Raw genomic sequence first — 16489 nt, forward strand, 5'->3', positions numbered from 1 at the left:
TGTTTAGCCTTTAGCCAACAAAGAACCTATGGCCCTGAGCAGCCTTTTACAGGAAAATTAGATGTTTAAAGGAGAATGAGGGGACTGATAAGAGCTGTTTGCATTTGGAGTTGCATCAGCTAAACACAATCCAATTTTTATCACTCTTTTCATTTACCAGGAGCAAAGGTGCATGTGAATAACTTTATACCCAAAAAATATTGAAATTCTAAGTTTAGTAAATGGCAGCAAGGAGAGAGATTTTAGCTGAGTTGAAACAAACAACTTAGCCCAAGCCCCAACCATTCAATGCAGTATATGTGTTGGGGACATTGTGTTGGGAACATTATCACAAAACAGGCTTTTCACCCTTTCCTTGTGGAGGTCAGCTTGGGAATATAAAATGCATGTGGGCAGGGAGAGTCCACTCAGAGTCAAAGATCATTGTCCTGCACTCTGCCAACAGAGACACACAGGGTGGCAGAGTTGAGGTGAGCAACCTCTGGAGATCCCTTTTTCTCCATTAAGTTTAGAAGGATCCCATAATTAGCTTGGCATAGATATTTTAGAAGTTAAAGCTGAATGAGATCAATCCAAACCAAAACTAAGTTACCTCTTAATGGATGGAAATCATAATTTTAAAAGTCACGGTGCCAGAGGCAACCCAAGGAGGCTGACAATGGGCTTCTGACTGTGAAGATCAGTGTGTTTCCATGAAGCACTAAATAAACAAGAGGAGATGGAAGAAGAGGCCTGCATTCTTTAAAAGGACAAGATGTACAAAAAATGAACTCATGGTTTTACAAAAGGAAAAAAAAAAAAAACAAACCAAAACAACTAAGACCAGAAAACAAAGCAGGCTGTTTTCAAAAGTAAACTTGAATCACCAAATGTGTTTAATGTAAAGAACCCAGCATGGGGCTGCATCAGAAATATATATTAAGGAAAAAATCTTGTGTCTGGAATACATTTCCAAAGCATTTTATTTCCTTTTAATAAGAGAACACAGAATATAGAGGGAAGGAAAGGGGTACATGACTCTGACACCAGAAGTCTGTCCATTCTCAACTGGGCAAAAAAGATTTAAGAGATGAAAACATCTCAGGGAGCAGTCCTAGCAGAGGAAAGGACTTGGAGTCCTTTTGAAGACCTGCAGTTCTTTCACTCAGCACAGAGGGTGCTTGTGGTGAGGACACTCCTAGCAGTCACTAGAGGTAAGTAACTTAGAAGTAGAGCTAGTTACCAAATCTAGAAGAAAATCATGAAACTGTTCTTGAGAAAGCACAGAAAATCTCTCCTGGATTCACATAAGTGCTGGTGAATGGCACAGACATACCCCTTACCTTTAGCCATAACACTGGCAATATCATTCCCCCCACTCCAGGAAAAATTTACACCAGACTAAGTGCTGCAGCCTTAAGAGATCTTTGACAGGGAAAGGTAGTTGCTGCTCCTTGCACACCATGCAGCAGACAAAATCAACATTTTCCAATCTCAAAGGGCAGTCATCAACAGAAAGAGAGAAATATCTGGCAACCAACTATAAAATACAGAATATATCTTCTGCTAATCTATTTTACTTGTAATGGAATGTGCTATGCATTTATGGAGCTCTGCTTTGTTCCTGGCAACCTTTAATTTGCCATTCTTTGTGCTGGTGTCCTATGCACTGCAGAACATTTTTCTGTGCAATAACTTAGACTTTCTTTCTACAGAAATTTCTGCTTGAATACTAGAGAATTGCACATAGCTACTTGATTTGCTTGTTAATGAACACCAATGTTTGTGTAATGCACAACACCAATCTTGCGCTCTCTGATCAAAGCATTTCAACATCTTTGTGAAAAACATTGGTACAGGAGTTCCCAAATAATATTAAAATAAGTTGGAGAGAAAAATGTTATCATCAAGAGTCTATTCTACGAGCTGACTGGAAATATACTTCTATTCTGTTCAGGTCAAATTGAAACATGCTACTACAAATTCTACAAACCACATTTTTCATCAAAATTTCTGAAAAATTGATAGTATTTGTTTCCCTAAATGTATATCGCAAGTCTTATTTTTACATATTGGCATTTTACCTGATATTTCAGGGAAGTGGGGGATTTAGTAGTCAGTGAACCACTAAATGTCAGAGTAGGCGTGTAGAATTCAAATAATATTTGTGCATTTGTTTCCACATAATTTCTTTTAAAATGTACCCTCCGCCATGTACTGTTGGATAATAACATATACAGTGGTCTTCCAAGACAACTGCTTGGGTTCCAAGAAAATTGCTTAACTTCCTTGGTAGAGTGTAAGCACCAGGCTTTTCAGAAAGCAACTTCAGTGAGCCAGGCTGCAATCAACAGGCTCGAGACTGTCTGGAAACAAAGTGGGGCTGCAGCCATGTGGCCTTATAATCAATACTAGTTTGCAAGAATTTGTTCTTTCCAACAAAATGCTGTATCTCCATGACTGATAGATGCAGCTGATTGATAAAAGATAGATTTCCTGGGGAACCTTGCATTCTTTTTTTTCTTTTCAAAAAGACTGCTTTGAAGTGAGCGGCAGAGTTGTTCCTAGTGTTTGGGTATTTGGTAGTCAAGTGCAGGAGCTGCTCTGCTCATTGCCATTATGGTCTTGCTTTAAGCATCTCCACATTCACATTCAGTGAAACAGGTTGTGAGTTATTTGTAAAGCAGGAGAGACACAAGTTTGTGCTAATGAAGGATGGGGCTGCAACAATGCAAGAAACTTTGCCATGTAGTTTTAGAATTAGGTTCTGTATTTTATTTATCTTACTTACTGGGCTCGAGTCCAACATTTCCTCAATGGTTTTAAGGGCAAAATAATCTGCCCTGTGACCCATTAGACACCACATACATCTTATATTTTGTCAGCATTCATAATTGTACCGTTCAAAATGTTGGCATATACTCCCTACTGTTAATGCTAATATTGTCTTACAATTCCTGGGGATTTTAGTAGACTTGTAGGTCTTGTTACAAGTTCTGAGCATACTGAATCTCTCTCAACAACTCTCTCAAAAGTTTTCTGTAAGTTTTCTGTATCTGCCATGAAAATACTCAGGTTGTGTCAGTACAAGAGAATCTGTGGGCTGACCTGCATGCCCACAACCTTTACAGCAGAGTGTTTTCTGTTTCTCTTTTTAAATTCCAGTTTTGATATGCAGCATAAATATATATATCAAATATTACAGATGAGTGATGCATCAGAAATAATTTCCTGACATTGTGATAAAAAAACTTTAACATTTTACAATTATAAGGTCCTATATTAATTTCACAACTACTGTTAAGGATCCTATTATGTTATTACCTGAGAAAATTCCAGCAGATTTTTACAGCATACCAGTTGCACTGGAGAAATTAGAAAGAATGATTCTAACATCATAAATTGGAAACTAGAGGAAGCATAATTCATATTATTCAGATAAATCATATTTTAGATAACAGAGAGTCAGCCAAAAGATTGTATGAGCAACTCTTTATATTATGTTATTTTGTCCATGAAAAATGTTGAGAAAGCATTAGAGAGCTCAGCCTACATAACTTTTTTTCCAACAGTTTTACAGGTATAAATGAAAATGTCAAGTGCTTCTAATAGGTTAGTTTATGGGACTGTGATAAGTATTTATAGTGATTGGTCCGGATGTTTTTCCGTTAGGAACAGGACTGTACAGGTTTTGGCTCATGCTTGAAAGAAGTTATAAACCAAAGGGGGTTCCTCATTCCTCAGCATTTGACATATTCTGATTGCAAAACATTTGGGGTTTTACACGATTTATTGTAAATAATCTCTCCTATAATGTTCACAGCACAATAATTCACAACCCTGAGGCAAGAGAGTTCTGCAGAAATGACATTATACAGAAGATAACTTTTCAGAATTTACCATTTGCACATCATATTCAGAATCTATAACACATGTAAAGAGGTCAAATCCTCATTTTTCAAATATTTTTTTCTATCATTTTGTTGTATTTTATTAAAAATAGTTACAGCCAGCCTAATAGCTTGACTGATATCTCAATATGTTACCAACTCGCATAGAGGTATAAATTGAAAGTGGGGAAACAAGTCAGGTTCTTGGATGTAAAATGCCTAGCACTAAGGGCTGTGTACTGACAACAGACTTCTTATGCCTAACAGCAGATGAGACAAAAGAAAAGGCTAATACAAAGAAAAACTCTATGCCACTAAAATTATATTGGTAAAATGACATATTCTCTTATAAAAGAAAAATTGGTTCACATTTACTAACCTTTAAGTCAATTCTGGAGTCAGCGATTTTTCCTTGCATTAACATGTTTTCACCTGTCTTTTTTCTCTGTTCCTTTTGAAGGTGAAATTATGATAAATCATCATTATTAATATTTCTAATGGCAAAAGGAGCATTCTGTAAGAGTGAATAATTGGAGCTAGAATCTGAACAGTTGGGTCCTGTTCCCAGGTTTATGACTGGCTCAGGGTATAAAGCAGAATATACACACTTAATTAAAAGACTTCTTGTTCTTTTCCCAGCCTTTTCCACCCAAACCCCTATGTCTGGAATTTAAAAAAGCTGTTAAAGGAACTTAGATTCCTAAGTGCAAATCCATTATAACTAGTCAGTAAAAACCGTAATAAGATGCCCATTCCATTTAAAGGGAGGAAAAGGGTCTCCATGAGAGGTAACTGACTCTTAAAGGGTTGTAAATCTTAAATGTAACCCTTTAAGGCTCTTGTGGTCTAAGGCAGAGAAGCATGCAGAAAAGTCTGACAGAGGACAGATGCTGTGGTCCTCAGGAATGGCCACTGCCAGGGTAAAACACCCAAAAATGAACGGTTCATTTGAAACCCTGTGGTTTCTATAGGCTTGTGACTGAGATTTTTTGTAGAACTCAGCTTTCTTCCACTTGCACCATGTTTTATAAGTTGTCATCCTATGGAAGGTGCTGCAAGGGAAGTATCTCTAGTTTCAGTCTAGTCTGTAGGGAAGTCCAATCTTCCCAGGAGCAAATAAGGTATCCCAGTTCAAGGTTACAGGTACTCTGACTCAACACTGCCTGAACAAGAAAGGCAAGGACACTGACCTAGCACACTGTCATTAAGAAGGGCTGAAAACCTCTGTGTTACACAGTGTGGTCTGCCTGGATCAGTGCATCTCCTAAGAGGGAACATGGGACAAAAGAGAACAAAGATTCACTTGGGGAATTAACAAATTTAGAGTGGTTTGTCTGCATCAATTTATGCTCAGAAATCCTAGGACGAGAGCTCACAAGACCATTACAGGCAAAGACCAGTGTTATCAAACAATAGCTGTTTGTGATGATTAACATCCTGGTCAACATCAGCTTACCAACATTGTTCAGTGTGGCTTTAAAATGAGAAATCTTCAGCTTTCTTTCAAATGAATATTCTTTACAGACCCTTTTATAGATGCTAGCTAATGAGACCAATTTCACCTCCTAGAATGAAGCTTTGCCTGTTCAGGTATTTCCTCAAAAGCAGCTTCCCTTTATGTCCACCCTGGATTATATTCTCCCTGAGGTTTTGCATTTATATGTAGTTTAATTGCTACCCTGACTTTGCAGTGAGTACTAATATGTCTCTTTGCTCTCTAAGACAAGCATTTCTTTTACCTAACTTGAAGCACAGGGCTACAGGTCAGGTCTCTCCGCAGACTAAGGTTCCTCAAGTCATTTTGCTAGTGTTTAGGAAGTCCAGAGGTAGCAGTGAAATTACACCTCAATGATGCCTTCCTTAAAACTGGGAAAGAGCTATCACACAAAACTCAAGTGCATGCACTTTTCTGTATAAAACAGGAGGAGGAATTCCTGCATCCTCTTAGCAAGAACAAAATACACATGTGAGATCTAAAGCTTTAAGTGTTGCATTTAAAACTATATTTAATTTTTTTAAAAGCCCACTTTACAGAAACATTGAAATACCAGATATATAGAACTTCCACTTGCTATGGCCAGAAACATAATTTCAAAGGGAAAAAAAATTTTAAAATCTTTCAAAGCAGATCTTTCTTGTATTCTGTTTATGGCATCTGACTAGCTTGGTGTTCTCATGATAGGTGTTCTGCATAACCTGAACAGTTGTTCTCTTTAAATGAGCTACAAAATTAGAAAAATAACTTCAAAAACTGAGGAAATTGTAAGCCCTTTGGTGCTGAACATGCAGACAACTTAAGATAATGCTCTGCAAGGTGTGAGTTGCCAGGGCTGTGTTCCTCCCAAGGGATTAAGCCCAACCTGAATGATGGCATTCTAGAGTGTCAATACTGATTATTCAAATTCTGATCATCTCAGCCTGTGAGACAAGAAAGGTTTGGAGAACTGCTGAAAAAAGGGAAACACTGAGGAAAAGTGTTAAGAGATGGACAGCAGAGCAACACAGAGAATAAACAGTGCTCCCAAAATCTAAATTGTGAGTATGTGCTAAATCCCAATGGAGGTGCCTAAATAATTGTGGTGTCTCTTTATTTGGTTCCTGGAAGAAGGTGTTACTATGTTTCATCTTTGTATGTAGTTTTTTGGTAACAACAGTGGGAAATTCTCTTTGGATTGAAGTGGGCCAAAGTCCTGAATACGGATCCCTGCCCACAGGCCATAATTAGAAATGGAAATTAGCCACCTTCAAGTGATGGCCTGACCTCCTTGAGTTCCAGTGAGTAATCATTGTATCAGCTGCTGAAGGGTTCATGTACAGAAAGCTAGGTGCAGGTACTGAAGGATAAACCAAGCATCCAAAACCTGAAATGAATAGCACTACTAAAAATAATGAAGGTTTTGGGTGACACTTTTCAAAGCAGGCAGCAGGAGATGAACAGATGGAGCCTGTGTGTATTTCCAGGGTTCTGTTTTGAACTTTTTGCTTAGATGGCCTAGGGGTAAAGTTAACACTTAATAAATATGAAGTTTTCAAATATTTATTGCTTTGAAAAAAATTGCTCCCAAAAAAAAGGAAGAGTTGACATCCGTCAAAATAATCCCAAAGAAACATCTTTGTCCAATCCTCAGGAAACCTTGCCATTTTTCTTACCCTGGTCTCCACCTTTCCTTGTCATTGTCATTGCTGACAATAAATGAGCATAGATATACAAATGTTTGTATATCTATGCTCATTTATTGTCAGCACTTAACAATTCATCTCAAATTAAAAAGTCTCCATCATTACAAAACATGCACCGCCCCTCAGATCAGTTGGGATGAACAGCACAGTAACAAACACCACATGGACTCAGCAATTTTTGTCTAAATTGCCTTGGCACTTCGGGTGAAATTCATCCTGTGTGGCTGTAGCATAAGGACAGCAGGAAAACCTGAAGGTCAGTTTTTGAATCTTCCTTTTGAGCACCACCTAATGCCTATGTGCAAAGGAGATTGACTTTCATCTTCATCAGCCACTGCAGCGGCAGTTCTGAATCTTCCAAGCTGCCATCAACAATTATCCTTGAAGACAGGAGATTAATGAGAGCTTGACCTCTCTGAATGTCAGGCAAAGAGTTCATTGTCTCTGGACTCCTTTGTCAAATATGAAGATGCAATATGCTCCCAATAATATTTAGAACAGAGTATTAGGGATCAGTAGGGTAAATCTGCATCTCTTCAGCAGTGTTACCAGCCATGCAACATTAATCAGCCTAACAATGTTAGTGAAAGCTGGGGTAGGATTTGAGGCATACTGCTGCACAGAAAAGCAGCATATAAGCCAAATCTATCTGTGCCCCAAAAAAACCCAACCAGAATGATGACTCAAAAGCACTACTGAGTCGTGGGTCAGCCTGACAAGGCTGTCCTTAACCCTGCATGCCCTGCTACTTGTAGGACACGCGAGGGTCTGAGGCGTACAAGAGCTTTCTGCTGCCTCTCTCTCCTTACTAGAGGCAGGGTAAGGGACACCCCACTGCTCCCCATTTGGCTGCAGAAGCCAGCACAAGGTCTGGCAGCTCGGTTATTAACAAGGTCCAATGGAAGAGCAATACAGGTCTATCCCACACTAGCCTGAGATTCAGCTCAAATGTTGAAAGGACAGTGCAAGACATTCATCAAAACACAAATGTTGCCTGTAAAAAATTACAGATTTAAATCTAAAATGTTGTAGGCATGTTGGCTCTGCATTAACATTGTGATTCTAATGTCATTAAAGAGAATTACATTCAGCACCCCTCCTCGGTGTTTAATTATCACAAGCATTGAAGCAAGGCATGTAACACCACATCCCATAGTAGTTAATAGGAAAATAACATATTGTTACTGTACTTATGGCAGTCTACTTCAATTTCATAACATTTTTAAATCAGCAAGGAGGAGGAACATAAAAAGAACTGAATGATGCTGTCAGACTTAAATGGATGCTTGCAGTTACATTTTTAAAAGTGGAATACCTGAACACAGGGCAGATTGCTTCATTATAAATGTGTACAGCAATAATGCTGGAGAATGTTTTTGTGGAAAGGATACTTAGACAGATCAGCTTTTTAGTCCTTGATTAAAAAGAATAATGATCTTTTCACTACAATTTTCATAGTGGCAAAACCACATTCATGCTGTGTCTTTGTGGATCTATGTAAAACAGGCTTGACCCCTGAAGTCACTTTTTAATAATTAACTCTCACTAAGTTCATTAAACACTAATTGAAGCTACAGAAGAAAAAATTGTGAAGTATATGCAGACAGACAGAAACACCAAATGTGATTAAAGATACTGACTGTGGTATATATGTGCAATATAGTACACATACTATATAGATTTCAAACTCAATTCCATAGAGATTTTTAACTCTTGTATACCATGTTTGATTTTACCATGTTCAGGGCTCCTAAAAGCTTTATTTATAAAGAGTTGCAAGCTAAATATCATGGACATCCTAACCAATAATCTTTGGAAAGGTCTAGAGAAGTAGACTCCAAACTGTAAAAGATGCAGCCTTTCTGAAACATCTTTCAGTGCTTTGAAATGAAATAAAAAATGAATAAAGAGAATCAACAGTCTTGAGACATTTTCAAATTGAATATAATTTTCAGATTTATATAAAAAACATCGATTTAAACATAAATTTGACAGTTTTCAGTGTTCAAAACAAGTTACTGAAAGTTCATTTTATTCACTCAAGAGTAAAAAAAAAAAATAGAGGCTTGCGTTAATCAATAAAAGGAGCATTTCATTACAACTAGGTCAAATAATCTGAACTGAAATATTACAGCTCACTGCTTTCCAGCCTGTTACACCTCAGAACCCAAAACATTTCAAGTTTGCATTCAGACTCCAGCAAAGGTACCACGCTTGCTCTTCCTAGTTTCTGTGCCCGTGGACTTCTCCCTCCCACCACCGAAACGTGGAAACTGCTTCCTTGAGTGGCACAATGCTCAGACAGCATTTCCCCAGACAGACAGAAAAGGACTGAGAGTCTGAGTCTGGGTCTCAGGAGACCAATCCTGCCACTGCCTGCTGCATGACTTAGGGCAAATCTATGAACCCCCCTGCTGCAGCGTTATCGCTGGCAGTAACGAGCTTTGCTGCTGTGCTAGAATGTAAAGGCTCCAAACCTTCCTGAGCCCAGGTGTTTCCTATCCAGTAGGATGTTTGCAGAAGAGATGGGTTCAGAGCCTGGTTACTCAGGCTTGGCATGAGCCTAAAAATCCAATGAGGCTGAGGATCTAGCCAGCGTTTGGTAGTCGGTGGCTTACAAAGTGAGTCTCCAGTTTCATTAGGCTCCTCTAAAGATTACTGTAACACAAACAATGTAGAATGAGAGAACGAAAAGAGCCTGTGGGATCCTAACCTTCTGGAAAATTCACATCAATTGGAATGGACTTCAGCTCTGCTCTTTGATCCTGCTTCCACAAACCTTGTTCCTTTTTTCCTTGTTACTTTACAGTATTCTAATTCTAGGGATATTGTAGGAAAGAAAAAGGCAGAAAGAAATTAACAGAGCTGAGAAAAAGCTAGAAGAAAATAAGGAGCCCCATCAGTTGTGGTGATCCCCGAGGTTTTATAAACTATGCCAAAAGAGCTCTACCTGAGAGTGCCTTGAGATCCTTAATCTAGGAACCTATGCTTCTTGCACCTCAACAGGCACAAGATCTGGATTTGTATCACCTCTTGCTCTCACGTTGTTTTCAGGCTGCTGAGGTGATAGTTATATGTTCTGTTTATAAGCACAGCACACACTGGAGGGTGAGTTTGGTGGTCTCTGGGAGCCACCCCTGCATGGCAACTCCATGCACCTGAAAATACACTCCCCAGTTTAAGAAAGGATAGATGGTAAATTGGTTACAGTACCAGTTTTGGGGCACTGAGTGCATGCTTTGCCAACCACTTAAGTCACTTAGATTATTCCTACACTGACTGCTAGGTCACCCCCACACCTGTTTCCATTAAAACAAATTATAAGCTTAATTTTCACATTTTTCCCAGCTGTCAAAAGCACAAATGTGGTAGTTCTGCTGAACTAGGAGAGGAGTTCTTATGCAAAGAAGGGATGTGACACCCCACCACACCTGGGAATGCACTTGGAAATCCCAGGTGATGAAAGTCTGGCATGCAGGGGAGTGAAAAGTGCTCTTCTCCCAAGCCATCGCAGTTAGAGGCAATCCCAGGAAGGTCCAAATGTACAAGGCAATGTACACTCAAGGCTCCCCCCAAGTTTTCATACACTATGCACAATTCTACAGTAATGGGAATGCAGAATTACTATTGGAAACATTGTGATCTTGAGAAAGTAATTTGTCATTTTCATAAGTAAATTGGGTCAGTCATTTTCCCATTAAAGGTAATGCATATCTTAAGAAATGGTATAAACACCACTGGTCTGAAATCTGAGAGAACAAAATTAGGTCCAAATCACAATATTTTTACTTTTGTCTAGTTGCACATTACCTTAAGTTGGTAAACAACACTTTTCTTAGTTTAAAAAAATATCTATTTCTGGATTTAGATTTAGCATGCCACATTCAGTCAGTGAAACCGCTGCTAATAACAGCTAGTCTCTCATTATTTAAATAAAAGAGTTTCACCATAGTTCATAATAATAGAACAATAAAAGGAAAAAAAACTGTAAAAGTGAGATGCAGCAATTCCTTGGAGGTTATACATGCAAATTGCCCTGAATCTGAACAACACTTCAACAAGAAAAGCAATATTTTGGGACAACAGTTCTGCTTTTGTAATGAGCCTGTAAAACTCATTCCACTGAAATAGCTACAGGTATATTATGCCCCATGAACTATTACAAAATTAAACTTCATAAGCAATATGCCAGTGCTTTGTGTGATGCATTTGCTAAAAGAATCATTCAATTTATCATGTTTTCCTGAAGCGTTATGAGACAAGATCTTTGAATAAAACTCATTTCATTAGGCTACCTTGTTACATTGGAAGATAAGATCTACACTTGACTAAAGGCATCATTCCATCATGCCCATAATCACCCTACCTGGAGAAGTAAACATTCAGGACCTCAGAAAAAATGGCATTGCACTGCCTCACTAATGGTGCTGAAGGAATACATTAAAAAAAGGTCCAGATGGACATGGTGAAAAATTATCTGAAAGCAAATTCAAGTACACAAAACTCTTCTGCATGTGCTGGGGACAAGTTGTTCAGGCCAGGCATTCCCCCCAGCCTGGGCAAATAGCTTAGAACAGTGCAAGATGGTTAAAAACCAGTTCAAGGGGTACTTCTTGCATGGTGCCTGCCTTGTTTTCCCATGCCAGTTTAAAAAGGATCAAACACTTCTGTCCTCCCAGTCCTCACTAGGAGGATCCTGCTACTCACAATGACACCTACATTGGCACAGCTTATTTCATTAAATGCACCTGAAGGAGATCTGAGTGCTGGTCCAAGCTGTGGCACAAATTTCCTCTGTGACTTTGGCTTTAATTTTTCAATGCTTCAGTTTCTCAGCCTATTCAGAGGAAACAGAAGTGATATTTTCCTTGAAGGTAGGTGCTGTGGTGATATTTTTGGTCATTGGATGCATTTAGACATCTGGAAACAAACAATTTAGAGGTTACAGAATTTTAAGTCTGATGCATTTTTTCCATTTTTCCTTTGTTAAAGTGTTATGAGGCTCAACACTAAATATGTCCCTGCCTGCTGTTATGTGAATAAAAGGTAGCTCCAGTGAAGTCAACACATTCAAAGCCAAGGCAGAGCAGAGCTCTGGTTTAACAAACTACATTTCCTGTTTCATATATAAAGGTCCTGTGTTGGCCTCATGTCAGCTCACATGGTGTGCAATACAGAAAACCTCATTTCCAAAATTTCCTTAGGGAAAATCATCATCCTAAAGACCTCTAATGAAACATGGGACAAGATCTACATGCAAAGCCAAGGTGTTTCCAGACAGAATATTTGGTTCTCCTGTGCCAGGACTCACGCTGATGGCCACCCAATAGTTTGATGAGAAACCTGGAAATCTCTTTTTATTTTCCTGGCTTACTTGTAAGCCAGATAAATTCCTCAGTCAAGCTTGCATGGCTGTTTTGGGCAGCCCTGAATGGAGAAGACAAAAACACATTATTGGGAAGAAAACTGGGAATGGTTTTATATGTTATTGTAACAACTTGTTCTGTTACAGTCTTAAACAGGATTCTCAGTGGATAGTTAAACATGTTCAAAGAGATTTCTTCCATTGCTATTTCACATCTAAGTTGCAAGCCTCCACTTTTTTCAAAAGCATTTTTATTTACGTGGTTTTCATGAGCCCTTGTTTATAAATACCACAAATGGGTCTAGTAAGGGAGATTGTTCTCTATCAAAAAATTATTTATGGACAAAAACATTAAGAATATTTTCATTTCCTTCAAACTTCTTTCTGCTTGCAGTGAAAACAAGTATAATTCTTTTTGAATATCACTACTTTTGCCTTTCCACATTTATGGTTTTCTCATGTTCTTATCCTCTTCCTCCTTTATGCCCTTTTTTTCCATTTTGACAGCAGGAGAGAGACAATGGAAATGAAAATGTACCCTTTTTTTAGGGAAAAATAATTTGTGTGGGATACTATTTCTGATGAACATGTTGCCACTTTCCTGCTGAAATTAGGCAATTTTTACTTGTTCTTATGTCTTGGTAAATAAATAATTTTTAAAGAATCACTCTGACCAGCTATTCCTGATTCTTAGTTGCAGACCACCTTCATACCCCTTGCAGGGTTACTAGCCAGGAAAAAAATGCATTTAACTCACATAAGCTGTGGATGTAACCCCAGGTGTAATTTTTTTTGTCTTTACCTTCTACCTAACCCTCACACAAACTCTTTCTCCAGATTTTAGAAAACCTAACAGCAAAGTTCCTCACTTACAATGCATGTAAGACTAAGTTACAATTCTCATAATGATATGTGCATTTAATCCTCATTGTTACTCATCCTGGTATTCTTTATATGGATTTTTGATTCAATGTCATGTATGTCAGCCTGTGTGAGAATCTGTCCTGGAAATTTTAAATTGACTCAAATTTCAAAATAGCCAGCAAGAAGTGAGCTGTGAGCTGCTTTTTTTTTTTTTTTTTTTGAAGTCCTTGTTTGATGAGGTGCCTGAAGGAAATGCATTCCCTCTGTCCCAGCTAAGCCATAAGAATCCAGGGAGAAGTAAAGGATGAAAAAGCAAGTGAGCAAACCCCTTCAGAGAGCTGCATGCTTTGCTGATGGTAGAATTTGAACATGGCACAAAGAGAGGGCTCAGGGAGAAAGAGTTTCCTTTCTTCCAGGTGGGCGTTGTGTCAGGGTGCTATTAAAGGCACTATGTCTGCACGGTACATTTTTTTATAAAGAAATTATACTTTTACTATAAATGTGGTTCAGCACTTTGCTGTGGGTTTCTGATAGGGATTTCACCAGGATCACCACTGTTATGTAAGGCACATATTCAGCTGAAACACAGAAGTTTGATCTTTTATGGTAGGAACCAAAGAAAGGCAAATATCTAAAAAGCCCAAGTAAAACACAGTTAACTTACAAAGCACTTGATTTGTTAGGATGGGAATATCACGTCTTGAGAAATGATTCTGTCCTAAAACCCTTCTTCAAGTGCCACCACAGATGGCCACTTCTGAAGCTCTGAGGACAGGTATAATATCTTAACATTCACTGAAGCCTTATAAGCAGCAGGCAGGTCAGGCAGACACATTTTAAAGATCCAAGGTCCTGTTTTATGAAAGGAAAGAAAACATGAACACACAGTAGGAAAGAGACTGAATATTAAATGAGACCTGAACATGAAGAAAAACAATGAGAAAGGTGGGGAGAAATATAACCTCATGAAAATGCTTTTCAGCCTTTTACAAATTAAAACCCCTGAAACATTTTTCAGTGGTGCTGCACATCCTTACAAGACGAATTCAGCATTATTAACAATAGGTTTGATTTTCTTAGTTACTTTCTGTGATTCTCTTAGAAGCAGTCCATTGACCCTCAGGGTCCATGGGTAACCACTATGATAGTATAATTATGATTTACTAAGTATGAAGGGAAAAATTTTCAAAGACCAGGGCTAGAATTTCACTTTGTAAATGGAAGTAATAATATTCAAAGTAACACAATTATATCCAAACGTGGCATGCTTAGAAAATGTAGGGACACATAATTTCCTAATCATTTACTATAAATGTCTTTATCAGGAACAAGATCCTGCTACAAAGAATTCTCTTTTACTCTCATACTGAACTCTGTCTGTCTTGTATTCAGCAGCATTGTATATATATTTTTAAGTTAAAAAACAGCCATATGATATGAGGCCATATCCTCAGCTGGAGTAAATCAGCTCTACCGAAGCAACAGAGCTGTGCTGATGTACACCAGCTGAAGTTCTGGCCAATTTTTCAAAATAACAAGTGCTTTGAAGTGACCAGAGCTACAGCTTCTTAACAACCTGATACGGCAGATGAATGTAAATCTCACAAGTCATTTCAAGTTCCTGATCTCCCATTTCTATTGAAAATAGAGCCATCAAAAAAGTGATGCATTGCATCTCATTTTTATTGTCCGTGAGGAGGGTGCAGGTGAAAGGAAGCAAAGGGCAGCAAGGGCGTGGGGCTAGAGTCTGTTTCTGAAACTGCAGAGACAACAGAAGTGTAGGTGTCAGCTTACCTCCAGTTCGTGCTGGCTCACACAAGCCACCCGAGCCAGGTGAAGGTCACGTCTCTATCACTTGGCACCTCAGAGTCATTTACATTTATATGTAATTGTTTTTTGAGTGTGCATGTGTTCAGAGGAGCTGGATGGCTTGGGAATTGGTAATAGGATATCAGAGCCTGTCACCAAAAGGCCACTGGTTCAAAACCAGAGCAGTTGTTGGAGCAGCCAAAAGGTGCTAAGTTTCTGCTAGCTGCCCTGCAGCTTAGATGAAATTAGTTGATGATTTCAGCCTGGACACGTGTCTGTATCACAAAATAGCTCTGCTGCTGCAGAGCTGTCAGAAAGGACATCTTGTGGATATTGTCAACAGAAAGGTCAGGGGCTGATGGTGTGAGTGTGCAGATGACCTCTTCCTCTCAGTCCAGTCATTTTGCAAGGTGGCCTAAGAGACATGCTGCTGGAACAATGCAGGAAATGTCACCCAGCTGCTGCCCTTGCTAGTAGGCTTCTGGAGGTTAAAGCATGACATCAGACCTGTGGATGTTAAACCTCTTGCCTTTCAGAATCATTTTAAAAGCCTGAATGAAGGGCTGTGATGACAGTAATAAATAAACATGCGGAGAAACCTATAACAGGCTTCGAAAAAAGCATTTGCAAAACATGTGGCTCAGTACACCTCTTACTAAATTTTGCTGACAATGCCAGCAGGTGCCTGGTGGCAGAATTACTGATTTGTATTTTTTTCCCTAGCATCTATTTTACTGACTGTTTGGGGGGAGGGAGGGGTGGTTTCTCTAGCTCTGTAGGATTTATGTCCTTCACTAAGAACCTGCTTCCCATATAGAAAAAATTATTTGGGCTTGTCTACTTTGCAGCAGGATTAAGAAAGGGATGGAAGCCTAACACACCTATTTAGCTACCAAGAATCCAGGAGTAACAGAAAACCATAATTAGGCTCCTTGACCTCAGCAACACAAATTAAAGGGGGAAATCTCTCTCTGTGCTGTGGAAACACACCGAGTCAAAGTCATTTTGCACTGAGCAGCATCAACAGAAGCTGATGTCAAGGCTTTCACTACTCTCCTCCTTCCAAGACAGCATAAGCTCAGCAGGGAGCAGGCTCACTTCCACCTGCTTACAGATGATAATGCCCACACTATTCACAGAAGGCATATGCACATCCCTAATTTTATCCCTAAACTAAATTAAGTAGGTGGGCTAGAAAGACAGCCATCTAGCCATGACACAGAGTTCAAAGCTGGGTAGCTCATGAAGTATATGCCCCATCACTAATTGTGATTGTTGTTACAGCCAGCTCCAGATTACCTGTTCCTCTGGATCTGCAGTTATTGGTACATAAACTGAGTAGAAAAAAGCTGGACCTGCCTGTAAGAGTTTCAGTCACCTCTCTAGACTGAAGTGTGCCTGT

This window comes from Zonotrichia albicollis, chromosome 2 (assembly GCF_047830755.1).
Source record: "Zonotrichia albicollis isolate bZonAlb1 chromosome 2, bZonAlb1.hap1, whole genome shotgun sequence".
Taxonomy (NCBI): domain Eukaryota; kingdom Metazoa; phylum Chordata; class Aves; order Passeriformes; family Passerellidae; genus Zonotrichia; species Zonotrichia albicollis.